This window comes from Clarias gariepinus, chromosome 16 (assembly GCF_024256425.1).
Source record: "Clarias gariepinus isolate MV-2021 ecotype Netherlands chromosome 16, CGAR_prim_01v2, whole genome shotgun sequence".
Classification (NCBI taxonomy): Eukaryota; Metazoa; Chordata; class Actinopteri; order Siluriformes; family Clariidae; genus Clarias; species Clarias gariepinus.
Genome location: NC_071115.1, coordinates 6,160,724 through 6,177,641, shown reverse-complemented (window position 1 = coordinate 6,177,641; position 16,918 = coordinate 6,160,724).

The following is a 16,918-nucleotide window of genomic DNA, read 5'->3' as shown; positions in this document are numbered from 1 at the left end:
TAGTAGATCTGAAGTCTATAGCCGGGAATGCTGGGCGTGAAGTTGGAACAGCATATTCCATCACAGGGCATCATTCACACACTTATTCACACACTCCTCCAGACATTAACATAGCCAGCCTACTTACTGGCACTGGCATGGTTTTTCAAGAGGTGGGATGAAAGCGGAGAACTCAGAATGAACCAAAAAAGTTAAAATTGAAAAGAAAAAAATAAAGTCTGAACAAAACCTTGAGGAACGCAATTGAAGAAATTTTTTTCCCCCAATAATCACAGGGGTCATCTGAAATGTAATACGTTTGATCAATTAATTGTTGCACGTGACATCGAATTGATCTGATCACATCTGAATTAATATGATTTACATTTACCAGATGCCCTTCTCCAGAGCGACTTACTTTTGATCTCATTATACATTTGAGCAGTTGAGGGCCTTGCTCAAGGGCCCAATAGTGGCGACTTGGTGAATAGTGGAGACCATCCAAACTGTAGTCCAATGTAGTGATGGAAAGTTTGACTCATTTTAGTGAATCGGTTCTTTGAATCTCATCCATTCAAAATGAACGAATCTTTTTAAAAATCATTTAGCTTATTTCGTTTTTTTGATCAAAAATCATATATCATATAACCCCAATGTTATCATCCCTGCACTGGCTACCTGTTCAGTTTAGAATTAATTACAAAATAGTATTACTTACATACAAGGCTTTAAATGGTTTAGCTCCCACATACCTAACCAGTCTTTTGATACGCTATAATCCACCACGCTCCTTAAGATCACAAAACTATGGACTTCTGGTAATTCCAAGAATTTTAAAATCTACAAAAGGGGGTAGGGCTTTTTCATATTTAGCTCCAAAGCTTTGGAATAGCCTTCCAGACAGTGTTCGGGGCTCAGACACAGTTTCCCAGTTTAAAAGTAGACTCAAGACGCATCTCTTTAATCTGGCATACGCGTAACTCATCCCATAACTTCATACTTCAGTACATCTATTCTGAATGGCAACTACGCTAATTCTCTCCATCTGTTCTGTACTTTTCTACCCATCCCGAGGCATCTGGAGATTGTACCAGCTTCAGTAGACAAAGGCCAACCCTGTGAGGATCCTGAGGCATCCAGAGAAGGACCTGCTCCAGCTGGATTCTGCCTTATTATGGTTGGAGCTACACATCCTGCTCCTGTGCTCCCAGTGATCCAGACCCCATCTGCCCTCCGCACCTACTGACTCCCTGTGCTGAACTGGACTTCATGTTAATTTAAAGAATTTCTGTTATATTGTACTCTCAGCTGCATAACACACATGGTGTTATATCATCTCTATCTGTTATCACCCAAATGAGGATGGGTTCCCTGTTGAGTCTGGTTCCTCTCAAGGTTTCTTCCTATTGCCATCTCAGGGAGTTTTTCCTTGCCACCGTCGCCGTCACCCTTGGCTTGCTCATCAGAGACATTTCATTCATTTATCTCGTTATTATCTAGACACATTTTTGTCACACATACACAATTTATTATTATTATTAATATTTTATTATTTTATTATTTTATTATTATTATTAAATTTTTTATTTATTTATTTATTTATTTATTTATTATTTCTTTCATCTTTGTGAAGCTGTTTTGAGACAATGACCATTGTTAAAAGCGCTATATAAATAAAATTGAACTGAATTTAACTGAATTAAAAATAAATAAAATGGTGCATTTTCAATAAAAAGACCATCAATACGTCTACATAGACACATTTTGGCTATAGTTCCAGTAATGAAAATATTACAATGCAGTTAAGGACATATTATAATAAACAGAATGAGTATCTCACCTCTCATATCTTCCAGTCTGAGTCATTCGTTCTTTTGAATCTATTGCACTGCATAGCGTCTATGGAAGTCTCGTGACAAAAGAACGAACGACTCAGGACCGAAAAGACTCAAAGGTAACTACTCATTTGTGTTTCTTGTATATACTGTAACATATGGAGGTTTTGTGATGCCTTGCGCATGCGCGCTTAATAGAAAATGAACGAATCACTTTCCGAGATACCCGTTCATCTGAGTCATGTTAAGGATTCGTTCAAAAAAAGAACGAATTGTTCATCACTAGTCCACTGCCTTAACCACTGAGCTACCTCTGCCCCAGCAGGTGTATACAGGTTTATATAGCATTACAGTGTGCTGATAAAATTTTTATTAATTTCTACTATGAATAAAAAAGAAAGCCAAGATTGTAGAGCAAAGATCTTTATTCATGGAGAAAAAAAACATATCGTTCTTAAAAATTATTACATAGTAAATTGTGCCACCGGTGGTGTAATGGTTAGTACTGTGGACTCACACTTTCAGGGTGGGGCAGCGTTCATGTTCTCCCTGTGCTTAGTGGGTGTCCTTATAGGTAACCCACAATCACGACATGAATATTAGGCTAATTGGCATTTCAAAATCGTTCACAGTATGTGAATGACAATCAGGCGTCGAGCTGGCAACCCGACTCCTTAAGTAACTGCCACGGAAAAGACAGATCTCCGGGGTGGGGAGTATCAGTTACCTGAAGTGCCTTGGGCGGATCAAATTACTAAAAAACCTCCCTCTTCCAGGGTGGTCCCATCTTCAGATTTGCATGTTCTCCCCGCTGCTGATGGGTTACCTTTGGGCTAATCGGCATTTCCAAATTGTCCGTGGTGTGTGAATGAGTGTGTGAGCATGTGCATGCCTGTACCATGCCATGGATCAGCCTTTGATAAGCTCCAGGCCTCGTGTGATCCTGTACAGGATAAGCCGTATAGAAAAGAAGCGAGCGAGAGAAACTGTGCCGTTAGAATCCGCTAAAGCTGCAAGTTCGATTTCAAGGTCATTAAAAGTACCAGGTTTAAAAGAATTGATCATCATAAATAAATAAATAAAAACATACATACATACATAAAGGGATGGTGGTTATCTACGATTGTGACATTACGGCAAGTTCGTCCATGCGTGTAAAGAGCAGGTCGCTGTAGTTTGTGGTTGGTGTTTACAAGATGGATTTACATTTTTACTCCGGTGCTGTTTAGATAGAGGAGATCCCTAGCTCTGTTGGCAAAAACCGAAAGCGAACACCAAAAGCGGCAAAACATGTCACGGCAGATTTAAGAAAAACTGCATTTGTTTGATTGCTGGCTGCTGAACTCATCTTTGAAAAAAAAGAGAAAGAAAAAAAAAAGGATCTGAAGATGTGATTCAGGAGCTGTAGAGGGGATAAAGATCAGCTGGGAATGAAGCGGAAAGAAAAACTAAAAGAAGCATAAATCACGGTTGAGACAAATGAAAAGATTGGAGTTGTTATCGAGTTCGAGCATCGGAGTTACGACAATAACCAGGAAGGAGAGGGGCCCACACACACACACACACACACACACACACACACATATGCGTCCGACACAGGCACAAGTCTGATAGGCAGGAAAATGATTCAAACCAGGAAGATCCTGAACTGTTTGTGAGAACTGGCATCTCTGTTCTCTTCGCATTAGGCGGGTAAATGAGGCTCTGTTCGAAAGCTTTAGCTAGGTTTCATCCCGCGACCTTTAGTTGGAGCTCGAGGATTAAAGGAACACTGTGGTGCCTCTCTGATCCACAGCCGTATTGAGTTACTGCGCTGGCCACTAGACAAACACAACTCATCCAGAAAGCCTCAGTGTTCAAGTACACACCCACACAACCCCCCACACACACATTTATCATACTATCATTCTAAGACATCTTCAACAAACCTAATTATTAATTACCGTAACTAATTTGCACTATGCCACGCTTAATGCTAAATCTCAAAAAAGCTCAAGCTAGTCTTAACCTCAACCTCAGGAACCAAAATTTATGATTGTTCCTTCTCTCCTTGAAATAGACGGTGATGACAATGACCAGCCGAATGTCCGTCAAGACTTCCGTCCTTGCAAGGACATTTCGGTCCCCATCAGGATATGAAAACATGCCCCTCGCGCGCATATTCACAGTTCTCACGCATCCTCCGTCTACATCCAGCATCTCGATCCGCCTGCCCACATGCCAGACGAGCCGCATGAGTTTAGTCTACATGCTCGTTTTTGTTTATGTGACAGAGTATGGAACTTCACAGTGTGTGCCAGCGCCCTGTTTCTTTTACGCGCGCGTGTTTACAGATTTCATAAAGGATTATACACTCTGTCATGAAAATCTGCGTCTGGTCGCAAGCGGTCTCCTGGTTCTGTTGCGAAGGTGGAGGGAGCAGCGAGAAGAACAAACACTCAGCTGTTAAACCTGAAATAAACAGCAATTAGCGTCTGGTTTTACGTAGATGTACTATTTAATCGGACTTGACCGTTCCGGTTCTTACAGCGTTTCAAGGTGGGGATCAGCGATTCGAGGTCCTTTGCGTGAGGCACCGAAGTCGTTCGGAAACCCAGGAACTTTGCCACCAACATGGTCTCACAGTTACAAAATTCGAGCCTGTTTGAGTCTGTTGTCGTGAAACATTACGACGGTTTATAGTTAGGGTTAAGAACAAGATTGTAACATTCTCGGGGCTTCTTTTATATTTCCGCCATTAAATTCGTACCAGTTTCTCAAGAAGGTTTCGTTTCTGAAAGAAAACACAGCCAATCGCAGTTCCTGGAATGTAATTCCATGAACATTTTTAACTTGTTTTTCGCAGTGGTTCATGAGATCTGAATTCGAGTTTCTGTTTTCAATTTACTGATTTAAACTGATTCTTGATAAAAACAAGACCAGGCAAGTCTCGTTTCATCGGACTCCCATTGCCTACATAACATTCGTCACACAATATATAAACACTGCCTGGCTAAAAAAAGATGCACGCTCTAAGATTTCATTTGACCACCTTTCATGTGTGAAAATGATTCCTCATGCTCCCAGATCCACTCTTTCACAATCTGAGTCCTGGAATATGGCCGTGCAATCAGGGGAAGACAAACTACAAGGATGTGATGACCTGGTCATTCAGTACATTCAGGTTGTCAGCTGATTTCATTTTATTGTCACATGACGTTGCTGAGCCAATCTTTATACTCACTAGCTACTATTGAAGGCTTTTTTTCTGATGGGTCTCACTAACAAATGGTTTTCTTAGGGGCATAAACCTGTTTAGTTCCCATTCCAGTGAGTTCTCAACACATTCTTTGACACAACGCAAGCGTTTAAATGATCTCTGATCACTATATTTCTTCTTCGGACTTGCCAGTTCAGCACTATCCTTCCAGGTTTTAACGATTCCAGTCATTTCAACAACCTCCTTAGTTGTTTTCTTTGCTTGATGCTGCCCAATAATTTGACCCTTCTGAAACAGTGCCCCACAAGTCTCCATCCTTCATAGGAGAAGTTCTCCAGATATCATTTTGTTCAGTGCCCCGTGTTTAAAAGAGGTGCTGCGGCACTTATAGCTCAAATTTAGCTAACCTAATTTTACTCTTTATGTCTATTAGTTTTAAGGCAAAGTTGGCTTCTTGCAATAAAGCTCAAAGTCTTCTTCACTGTTAGCTAGCTAATACCACCTACACTTAGATCTGATTAACACTGTATAGCTAGCTAAATGCAGAATACCCATTAATGTAAATAAACTCTATAAAAACGTCAGTGTGTAGCTACAAAGGCATTCATGACATATTATTTAACATGACATTCAGGGTAGCTTTACTAAAATTCAATAAGCTAAACAGCAATGGAGTCATTGAGTGGAAATGCCTCTTCTAAACATAGATGCTTCCCAATTAATGATGGTGGGTGTTATGTTTTTCCGACTCTACATTGGTGCAAAAGCGATACACATTCAGTAAAAACTGTCGATCACATTTTTTATTTCCATCTTTTCCCGGACCAATGAGGTGCCATAATTTCTGGTGAGCTGCAGCCTTTTCCAGTTAAGCTATGTGGTCATACCTTTTTACACTGTTGTCAGCTTTCTGTGCATATTTTACTATTTTAAAAAGTAAGCCTTGACCCACAGATGTATTCAAAACGAAACGTTTATTACAGTTTTGCATTTCAATCTTCGAATCTGCATGCATGTTTAACATATGTGACGTTCTGTTGGTTTAGGCGTCAATCGCCAAAGTGTCAAAAAGAATAAAGACATGCTATGTTTTATTATCCGAGTGTTGCTTGAACGTTATTGAAGCTACGCTAAAGCAAACAGCGTGCTGCGACTGGTGCCCTGCAGTCATGGTTATTTGAAACTGTGAAGTGGAACCTGATGACAGCATGAGTCTGGGGTCTGTAGGACACGGAACCGGCGTGCTGTCGGGTTTCTGCTGACCGAGACATCACGCTTAGATAGGTGGAAAAAGTTGTGTTATTTTTGTGATGGCTGATATGATGACAACGGTGAAAATGGTGAATCATAGAGGAAAGTAAAGTATAATGTTGATGCATGACAATCGGCATGGACTTTTTATCCAGTTGTAGAAAGAAAAAGCGAGACGGATATTAAGAAATGAAATTTTTACAGTAGAAGGAAGATAAGTATGTTAGGTTTTGTAGATTGTCAAAAAGTATATGTAAAGAAATTAATATTTATACAAAAACATTTAAAATACTGTAATTTCACCTTATAAGTTTCTCAATGGGATATAATTATTTCCTGATCATTTGTATACAGTTTGTTTTTATTATTTTGTCATATATATATATATATATATATATATATATATATATGCCTTTTGCCTTATGTTATATGATTTTGATTGTTGTCTTGGTTTCGTAAGCTTCCCATTGTTGACAGAAAAAAGTTTTTTTAAATAGTTAAAATCTTAAAGCTAAAAATAAACTGATCACCTTTAATGTAATTATGGCAAGTATGTAAGTACTGTAAAGGTTTCATTATGTTCTGTTCAGCGGTTGATTTTATACACACCCACAGGTTGATGCATGCACCGTACGGTTTTATATAGCCTGGTTTGTAATCTGGCACATAACTGGTCAAACTTCACTTCTACTCAACATTTTGATTTCATTCATGGTGCAGGTTTAACTTCAATCAAATACTTAAGGACTGGGAAAGTTTTATTAAATTCTGTCCAGCCAGTTTTGCATGATGCTGTGACAAAATCTGACTGGACAGACATACAGACATACAGACAGACAAACTGACAGAACATTTTCTGTGGCTGGTTTCGGGTCTAAAACGTAAAGATGTCACTGAAAACGCAAGTTCTGACCAATGTACAGACACAACCTTTCCTTTATTTGAATAGATTTTTGCTAGATTAATTGTAAAATAGGGGCAAAGAATTTTGCCCATAAAAGTGAACAGCAATTTGTAGTAGTCAAACATTTTATACAGTCAGAAATTAAATAAAACTAAAAATAATAATAAATATAAAACCAATAAACAAATAAAAACCATAAAATCTCAGTTTTCTTAATTATATTAAGGTATAATAATGCTGATTGTGGAGTTTTCAGCCAGATTATAAACTGCAGGTCATGCTTAACAAGTATTTGTGGAAGTCATTGCATATTAAAGGGAACCGACATTTCGCTGAAGCCTGGGTGGTTTCTGAACGGGGAAATTTCTCTTTCAGACTCCAGCAGGGTTTTTCACCAAAGCATCAGACGACAGGCAGCTGGTCAGACCATGTGGTCTAGCTATTTATTTGTTTATTTGTCCAATAAACCCAGGGATGGGTGTGTTGTTTTAGCAGCTGTTCGGAGGGCTGAAAGATTCACGGCGGGTCTCAAAAAAATGCGCACAAAGCATATTCCATTGTGTAAGATTGTGTCGAAAGGTGTCAACTGTGTCATAACTCACACACACTTATTGTCTATACCGCTTCATCCTGTATATAACATCATGGGGGGCCTAGAGCTTATCCCAGGAGACTTAGGGCACAAGGGGGGGTACAGGGTGCCAATCTATCGCAGGGCACACACTCATTCACACACTATGGGCAATTTGGGAACATCAATTAACCTTACCTATAAGTCTTTGGACTGTGGGAGGAAACCAGAGTACCTGGAGGAACCCACCGAGCACGGGGAGAACATGCAAACTCCATGCACACAGAGACAGGAATCGACCTTGGCTGGGACTTGAACCCAGACCTTTGAGGTGCACGGCGACGGTGCTAACCAATACACCACCGTGCCACCTTTATTATAGGGTTGCAGGGCGGCCTGGAGTCTATCCCAGGAGGCTTAGGGTACGAGGCGTACCAATCCATCAAATAGGCACACACACTCTCATTCACACACTACAGGCAATTTGGGAACACCTGTGTGATAACTACATGGAAAAAATACACTGTATTGATGAGCAACTATAGAAGTATTGCAGGAAGTTATTGTGCGTAGGCTGTGCTGAAACCACTGAAGTTTCAAGTTCTTCTTTATGTTTCTTTTTTTTCATATATTTCTGTAGGATCTAGTGCTTGACTTGAAAAAGCGTTTTTTATTTATTTTCTTTTTCGTGATCTTTTCCTCTTTTTCTAACTAAACTCCTGGCCACAGACTAACTTTCTCTATCATATGACAGCCACCAACGAGGGGAGGTCAACCCGGCTAACTCGTGCTTTCACCACGACATGTGAAGCCATATTACCACATCTTTTTTTTTCTTTTAAACCTGCTGCATCATGGTGCAAACACAAAACAAACACACTGTTAGGAAACCGCTAGCCATCCTCTCACATATAAATGAGTTGTAAATGACTATGATTGGCTTCTGTTTGTGTGATTGACAGGGAGAGAGAGAGACAGTATGCCCTCCCACCCAGACAGATTTTACATTCTTGCCTCATGGATATCTGTGGCATTGTTAACATTATAATATATATATATTTTTTTGCTTGTTATTATTGAATATATTTCTTTGCCCCGTGATGGCATGGCGCCCCATAGGCTGCAGGCTTCCCACGACCCTGTATAGGATAAGCGCTATAACGAATAGATGCATCGGGAAGACATACTGTAGAAAGAAACACATGGAAAGTCCAAAGGGGTTAACATTTTCTTAACGCAAGACCCAAATATGCTTTTATCTAGATAAAACTTAACAACGGCAGTTTTAAACACAATCCATTTTTATATGCTGTAAAATGTTATATAGCTGATTCATATTTTGAGATATACACTAATGTGTTTTAGTGTCTAAAATATATTTTAAGATGAATTACCAATGTAGATCACGAGTTAAAATAGGCTTAGGCATTAAACTAATAGACATAAACCATACCATAAAATCCCATTATAGGTACTGTGCAGTATATGATGTAATGGCTATTTTAATCAGTTGCCTCAAAGCCACAAAACACACAGCATGCCTCTTGATTATTGTGTTTAAACCATGTGTAACTAATTAAATACTTTTGCATATACATTATGTATAATTATTATATATTATATATGAAAATGATGTTTTTATTTGGAGCATGACCATTATTTATTGCGGAGATTTGATTTATAACCAAAACGACTACAATCCAATCATATAGAGCAATAAAAAATGTGCAATAATAGAAAAAAAAAAGCCTGGGAAGTTTTCTCTTATGAAAATAGTATATACAGTTTGGGAAAAAAAATACCATTTCAAACAACTAGCTGGCTAATCAACTGCTTCATTTAAAGACAATTTGTATGATGTCATTGTTTTGTGATGAACCTTGAAATGTATTTAGAAGTAACCAAACTGGTCAAAATGATTTTTTTTTTCATATCTCTGTCCACTATAAGTACACATTTGAAAAAATAAAAATAATAATTAAAACACACCAGATTTTATTTGTGATATATGTAAGTGCTGAAAATGTTTGTCTTTTATTTTGAATTGTGATTTGTATTTCCGGATGTTCGGTCACATGGGTGGCGCAGGTGGATATTTATCTAATTGTGTTTGTTGTCTAAAGGTGAGAGAGGGGGTGAGTAGTGGGAGCGCTCACTTTCTGTCGACCGTCGTAAGCCGTATGCTGTATTGTTCTTGTATATGTTATACTGTGTTGTTAATAAAAAGGTGAATACAAATGAACGGGAACGCGTCACAGAGGAATTCCTTCTACTTAGCCCCTCAGCGGCTATAGGGTGTCGCTATTACAGAGTCGACAGAAAATTGCTTCGGATATTTGGATTATGGACGCAACTTGGAACGGCTTTACTGGCACAACGTATGTTCATCGCATGGAGCTGTAAAGTGGAGCGGCCGACACACGACGACACGCAGGGCGGCAGAATGAGGTATGTCCGTGGTTTTAATGGATTCTAGCTGCATTGCTGTTAAGGAAGATGCGGTGATAGCCGCTATATTTAATAGGCATTGGATTGAAATGCAGTGTGACTTGCTCTTGCGTGTTACGAGCTCACGTGTGCTGCCCTACTAAGTTCATTCATTCATTGTTGGCGCTGTGTGCGCCGATTGTGCCGTTATACGGGATTGAGTTCAGCGGATTGTTGGTTTTAAGAATGAACTCTGAGGAGACGGAGCACGCTGCTGATAGCAGCAAACGAGAGCATAAGCCCACGGCAAAGGCCATGGCAGCTAAAATTGAAGCCTTACAAAAGGATCGCAAGAGTAAAGTGAATAAAGTAAAGAATATGATTGTGTCCATGAAAGAGTTGATGAAATGCGATTATAAGGAGTCTCAAGTGTCTTCCATGTTGAAAACAATACAACTGTTGATGGATGGTGCACGTGTGTTACACAGAGATGTATTACCTTTGCTTCCTTCTGAGGAACAAACTAAACAGAATGAATGGTTTGATTCAGTTTCCAAACATTACAATGGCTTTGTGAAAGATGTTGAAGACTGGTTAACTGAAACTGGGAAAAGGCGTGATGAAAGTGTTTTAAATGCTGAAATAATGGATGCACATTCTGCTCAAGGAAATGAGAATGAAAATCTTGATGCTGCACCTTCGGATTCTCAAAATTCTAGGATTGCGGAATCAAATACAACCTCTCAGAATATTTGTGACTCTGATATTGCACCCTTTGTTGAAGCTGTGTCCACAACACAAGGTTCTCAGCCTACTGATGTAATTCTACAGAATGAAATGGAACTTGGAGATGAGGTTCAACCAACGGACAGTGTTTCAAATATAAGTAGCAAAGGATCTACTAAAACGTCGTTGTCATCTCATGGATCTCGATTCAGTCGATCTTCCATTTTGTCTACTCGTCTTAAGGCTGAGGCAGACCTGGCTGCCTTAAGGGCCTCTCACCAAATGCTGCAGATGAAACACGCCTTGGAAGAGCAAGAGGAACAGTTAAGGAGAAGGAAGGAAAGATTGGAGTTGGAAATGAAATTGGCAGAGTCAATGGCTAGGGTAAAGGTTTATCAAGATGTGGATACAGAATCGCATGCTTCTGTTAACAATATTGTTTCAAACCCTCGCCATTCTGATGTGGAACCATGTGCCCTTTCAACTAGTATGCAAGCAGCAACACCGTCCTTGCCTACACTAAGGGTTCCAAATCCTTCTCAATCCCAGTCAGTACAACAGCAACAGTCAACAGGATCTAAAACAAAGGTTTCACAGTCTGCAACACTAAACGTACCATCATTTGTTAACCAGAGCGTTGGACCCAGTGTTCAAAATGATGTGAGTAGCCAGAACATACTTAAGCTTATTGATAAGCAAAATGAAATAGCTACCTTGCTGGTAAAACAACATAATCTGTCTTCGCTTCCACCCAGAGAAATCCCCTATTTCGAAGGAGACCCATTGCGTTTTCATGAGTTCATGCGCTCATTTGAAGAAGTTGTAGAAAGGAGAGCAGGTAGTCCAAGAGATTGTCTCCACTTCTTGGAGCAATATACACGTGGACAACCAAAGGAACTTGTTATAAGTTGCCAGCACATGATCCCTTCGCAAGGTTATCTAAGGGCTAAGACCTTGCTTAAGGAAAACTTCGGCAATGAGGTAAAAATAGCTTCATCATATATGGAAAAGGCTCTTTCTTGGAAGATTATAAAATCTGAAGACGCTAGGGCTCTACAAGATTATGGTCTTTTCTTAAGGAGTTGTTGTAATGCTATGGTTGATGTTCACTATATGAATGAGTTGAATCTCACTTCTAATATGCAAGTTATCCTTTCAAAGCTTCCCTATAAATTAAAGGATAAATGGAGAGCTGTTGCATATGATCTTAAGGAGCAAGGCCACAATCAAATCACCTTCTCTGATATAGTGGATTTCGTCGAGAGACAAGTAAAAATTCTCACAGATCCGGTGTTTGGCAACATTCAGGAAACTTCACCTGCTGGAGGTAGAAAGGCGAATACTAGAACGATCTTGGCAAAACCCAGAAGCAGTTTTGCAACCACTATTACTGCTGCACCAGAGGTAAAGGATCATGGTAAGAGATCTACAAATAGAATTTGTCTCTTTTGTGATGGAGAACACTTGTTGGACGAATGTCATAAACTCGTCAAGAGGAATCATAGAGAAAAGATGAAATTCTTGAAAACAAAAGGAATTTGCTTTAGCTGTTTGAACACAGGACATATTAGTAGGAACTGCAAGAGGAGAAGTATTTGTAATGTATGTAATCTTAAACACCCAAGTCTTTTGCACATTCATCCTTATGTGAAGGAAGACTCTTTGGACAAGAAAAGGTATGAATTAAAACCAGCAGTCTCTCTTCAATCTAGTGGTGTTACTGGGGCTGGTAAAGACGTCTGTGCATTGTCTATTGTTCCAGTTTGTGTTAAATCAAAAAGGGGTACCAATGTTGTAAAGACATATGCATTTCTTGACTCTGGGAGTTCTGCTTCATTTTGTACGGAGAGCTTGATGAACAAGCTTAATCTTACTGGAAGGAAAGTGAATATTCTGCTCAGGACTATGAGTCAGGATAAATCGGTTGGTAGCTATGTTCTGAAGGATCTGGAAGTTTCTGGGCTGAAGCAAGAGTATTACTGTGCCTTGCCAGAGGTGTACACTCAAAGGAACATGCCAGTGACCACAGCAAACATTGCTTCCCAAAAAGATCTTGAACGTTGGCCACATTTGAGTCACATATGCTTGCCAACAATAAATGCCAACATTGAGCTTTTAATTGGAACTAATGTTCCAGAAGCATTGGAGCCTTGGCAGGTCATACGTAGTCAAGATAATGGCCCATACGCCATACGGACAATGCTTGGCTGGACAGTTAACGGACCTCTCAAGGGAGTGAGTATAAATGAAGATACTGATGATAATGCTGAAAGGCTTTCTGTGACTGTGAATAGGACTGCTGTACTGAAGTTGGAGGAATTATGGAAACAGCAGTTTAAGGCTGATTTTCCCGAGACTGTACATGAGGAACAGATAGCAATGTCAAAGGAAGACCATCAATTTATGGACTTCATGTCTCATTCAGCAAAACTGATCAATGGTCATTATAGCATTGGTCTACCATTTAGAAATGCTGAAGTGGTCATGCCAATGAATAGGAGAGTTGCGGAACAACGTGCCTTAAGTCTTCAAAGAAGGTTTAAGTTGAATAGTTCCTTTCATGCAAATTATACAGCCTTCATGGAGGATGTTATTCAAAAGGGTTATGCAGAAAGGGTACCCATGGCAGAATTGGAGAGATGTGATGGACGTCTGTGGTATATACCCCATCATGGGGTATATCATCCCAAAAAACAGAAAATTCGAGTTGTGTTCGATTGTGGAGCTTCTTTTCAGGGTGCAACCTTGAATAGTATGCTCCTACCAGGTCCCGACTTAACCAACTCACTCTCAAGTGTCCTTGTACGATTTAGACTTGAGCCTGTTGCCATGATGGCTGACATCGAAGCCATGTTCTATCAAGTCAGAGTTCATCCAGAAGACTCTGATGTCTTGAGATTTTTGTGGTGGCCAGAAGGTAACATAAATCACAGTCTGGAAGAATACAGAATGCTGGTCCATCTGTTTGGTGCGACATCCTCACCAAGTTGTTCAAGTTTTGCCTTGAGGAAATGTGCGACAGATCAAAGGAATCTATTTGACTCCAAGACACTGGATGTTGTCTTTGATAATTTCTATGTGGATGATTGTCTTGTTTCAGTTCCTTCAGAATCAGATGCTGTGCAGTTGTACAAAGATTTAACTAGTATGTTAGCCAATGGAGGGTTTAAATTGACCAAATGGATGAGTAACAACCGTGTTGTATTGACCGCTATACCCGAAAAGGACAGAGAGACAAAGGTAAGGGATTTGGATTTTGATTATGATGCTCTACCTCTGGAAAGAGCTTTGGGAGTGCAATGGTGTGCTGAATCCGATGCCTTTCAGTTTAAAGTTATAGTTAAAGACAGACCTCTTACTAGAAGAGGGATTCTCTCAGTGGTTAGTTCCATTTATGATCCTCTAGGATTTCTGTCACCTGTGATATTGTCTGCCAAAAGAATATTACAAGATCTCTGTAGAGAAGGAATAGGATGGGACAATGTTATTCCTTCTGTATATGTTCAACGTTGGATGAACTGGCTGGATAGTCTTCATCGTCTGGAGAGTTTTGAGGTCAAAAGATGTGTGAAGCCTGATGGGTTTGGAGAAGTAATGTCTGCTCAAATGCATCATTTCTCAGATGCCAGCGAGCAAGGATATGGTGTGGTATCCTATTTGTTGCTTTATAATGAGCAATTACTGGCACACTCTACTCTTCTGGTAAGCAAGGCAAGAGTTACACCTTTAAAGCCCATCACAATCCCTCGTCTGGAACTTACAGCCGCTACACTGGCTAGCCGCATTGACAAAATCTGGATGAAAGAACTTAAGATGCCTTTTCAGGATTCAGTTTTTTGGACGGACAGTACTTCAGTACTTAAATATATTCGAAATAAGACCTCAAGATTTAAGTGCTATGTGGCTAACAGAGTGTCCGAAATTTTAGGTGTTTCAGATGAAAAACAGTGGAGATACGTAAGTTCTTCAGAAAATCCTGCAGATTTGGCTTCTAGAGGAATAAATGTGGATACATTCTTGAAGAACGAGTTGTGGATTTCTGGTCCCAAGTTCCTTGTTCAACCAGCAGAAGAATGGCCAAAGGATCCAACAGACAGAGACTTAACGTTGTCTCACGATCCCGAGATCAAAAGGATCGCTCTGGTAAATAGGGTTCATCTTAAGGAAAAACTTGATCCGATATCACAATTTATCAATTATTTCTCCACTTGGATCCGATTAAAGAAAGCTGTAGCATGGATACTACGTTTGAGAAAAATTTTGATGGATCTTAGCAAGGAAAGGAAGAGGCTGCAGGCTGCCTTTGCTTATTGCATAGATCCATATCTACAGAAGATGACTATTGATAAGGAAATGCAGATGTTTAAATCTTCTGTGTGTAAAGACTTGCTTTCAGTGGAAGAACTGGAAAAGGCTGAAATAGAAATCATTCGATTCTGTCATAAGAAGGAATTCGCTGAGGAGCTAACAAGTCTTGGAAGGGAGGGAGTAGTTAAGCGAAACAGTCCGCTCTATAGCCTCAATCCTATATTACAATCTGATATTGTCAAGGTTGGTGGACGTCTTGGTAAAGCATTGATATCTGAAGAATCAAAACACCCGATTATATTGGCTAAAGAGTGGCATATTTCTAATTTGATTTTGCGTCAAATTCATGAAGAGGTGGGACATAATGGACGGAATTACATGCTGGCTGCCCTTCGACAACGGTATTGGATCCCTGGAGCTAGTGGAGCCATAAGGAGAATTCTTGCAAAATGTGTAGTGTGCAGAAGATTCCATGGAATTCCTGGCCATCAACAAATGGCTGATTTACCTCAAGATCGAGTTTCACCAGACAAACCACCCTTTACATGCGTTGGTGTTGATTGTTTTGGCCCCTTTGAGATCAAACGAGGGAGAACAACTATAAAGCGCTATGGAGTCATCTTTACATGTCTGGCCATTAGAGCCGTTCATATTGAAACAACTGCATCATTAGACACGGACTCATTCATTCATGCATTAAGGCGTTTCATTGCTCGACGAGGACAAGTAACTGAAATACGTTCAGATAATGGCACAAATTTTGTTGGAGGTGAACGTGTTCTACAGGAAGCAATACAAAATTGGAATCATAGGCAGATCAATGATGTTCTTCTTCAAAAGAAGATAAAATGGATCTTCAATCCTCCAACTGGTTCTCACCATGGAGGGATCTGGGAAAGGCTCATCAGGTCAATAAAGAAAATTCTGAATTCTATTTTGCGAGGACAAAACTTGGATGAAGAGGGCCTTTGTACATTCTTGTGTGAAGTAGAATCTATACTTAATAATCGACCCATAACCAGAACTTCTTTGGATCCCAATGATTTGGAGGCCTTAACACCTAATCATCTCCTCCTACTTAAGACGGAACTTGCATTGCCACCTGGGTTGTTCGTGAAAGAAGATTTGTATACCCGTCGAAGATGGCGACAAATTCAATACTTGTCTAATATATTTTGGAAAAGATGGATAGGTGAATATTTACCTCTACTACAGGAACGGCAAAAGTGGAAGGTTAAGACGCGTAATTTTCAGTTGGGAGATGTTGTACTGGTGGTGGATGATAATGCACCTAGAAATTCTTGGATCATGGGCAAGATCATTGAGACGACACAAGACAAGAAAGGTCTTGTACGACAGGTTAAAATCAAAACTAGAAGTACTTGCCTGACCAGACCAATTACAAAAATTTGTCGTCTTCTTGAAGCTGAAGAATCTACAGACTAATTTTGACAGTTACCTTTGAGAGCTCTCAACCGACTTATTTATTTATTTATTTATTTTTTTTTTTTTTGACCGTTTGACTTAGACTTGGACTTTATTGTGCACTAATGATCGATCAACTTAACTGACTTAGACTAGACTTAGACATTACCTTTACACAGCTATGAGGATGGAACATACAAAATTTGAACTTTCAGGACATTTATACATGCACACATATGTTTAATTCTTTAAAATGTATTATGAGTGAATTATTATGTGAATGTCATTGCTTG